Source organism: Cajanus cajan, chromosome 3, assembly GCF_000230855.2.
Source record: "Cajanus cajan strain Asha chromosome 3, NIPB_CcT2T_4, whole genome shotgun sequence".
NCBI lineage: Eukaryota > Viridiplantae > Streptophyta > Magnoliopsida > Fabales > Fabaceae > Cajanus > Cajanus cajan.
This window is the reverse complement of record NC_138519.1, coordinates 56,438,900-56,439,877: the sequence shown is the minus strand read 5'-3', so window position 1 is coordinate 56,439,877 and position 978 is coordinate 56,438,900. Positions and strand designations below refer to the sequence as shown.

At 38.3% G+C, this 978-nt stretch overlaps 1 non-coding gene across 1 annotated transcript; it reads left to right on the top strand.

Annotated features, from left to right (window-relative positions):
* Positions 1 to 367: 367 nt before the first annotated feature.
* On the top strand, positions 368 to 472 carry LOC145956645 (small nucleolar RNA R71). The gene has a single exon (XR_014432884.1). It is a non-coding gene; the product is annotated as a small nucleolar RNA R71 (small nucleolar RNA).
* The last annotated feature ends 506 nt before the right edge of the window (positions 473 to 978 follow it).

Genomic DNA, 978 nt, shown 5'->3' with positions numbered 1-978 from the left:
ATAGTGCTCCTCTGAAGAACAAATGCCACAAACTGTTGCTGGACATTCACTTGCTGCATTCGCCTGTTGTTTTTGTTCAATTGCTAAATGTCTCACCATGGTGGTCAGCTCATTAATTTTGTTTTCCAGCCTTTGATTATCTACACCACAAACAGAACTAGAACCAGCACCAATTGCCATCTCATTTACTCCCTTGACAGCTCCTCTAAATCCAAATTGCTGAGTGTTGGCTGCCATGTTCGAAATGAGTTGTCTTGCAGCATTTGGTGTCTTATCCATCAGTGCTCCTCCACTTGCTGCATCTATCATGTTCCTATCCATCAAGGTTAGTCCTTCATAAAAATATTGAATCAATAATTGCTCACTAATTTGATGTTGAGGACATGTAGCACACAGCTTGTTGAATCTCTCCCAGTATTCATACAAAGTTTCTCCATTCAGTTGCCTTATACCACAAATCTCTTTCCTAATTGCTGCTGTTCTGGATGCAGGAAAGAATTTCTCTAGAAACAATCTCTTCATTTGATTCCATGTAGTGATTGTTGCTGGTAGAAAGTAGAGCCAATCTTTTGCAACACCATCCAGAGAGAAAGGAAATGCCTTCATTTTGACATGATCTTCAGGAACTCCTTGAGGTCTCATGGTGGAACACACTACATGGAACTCCTTTAAATGCTTATGAGGATCTTCACCTGCAAGTCCATGAAACTTGGGCAACAAATGGATAAGTCCAGATTTAAGCTCATAATTTGTTTGATTATCAGGATATTGGACACACCATGGTTGATACACAACATTAGGTGTAGCCAATTCCTTCAAAGTGAGTTCACGATTATCAGCCATGATATCAAATTCAGAATCAGTTTCAGAAGAAGAGCAAGATTGAAAATTAAAAGTATCACTATCTAAGCAGGATTGAGGATTAAAAGTAGAATTAATAACTACTTCAGAATCAACTACACTACTATTATTTTTCTG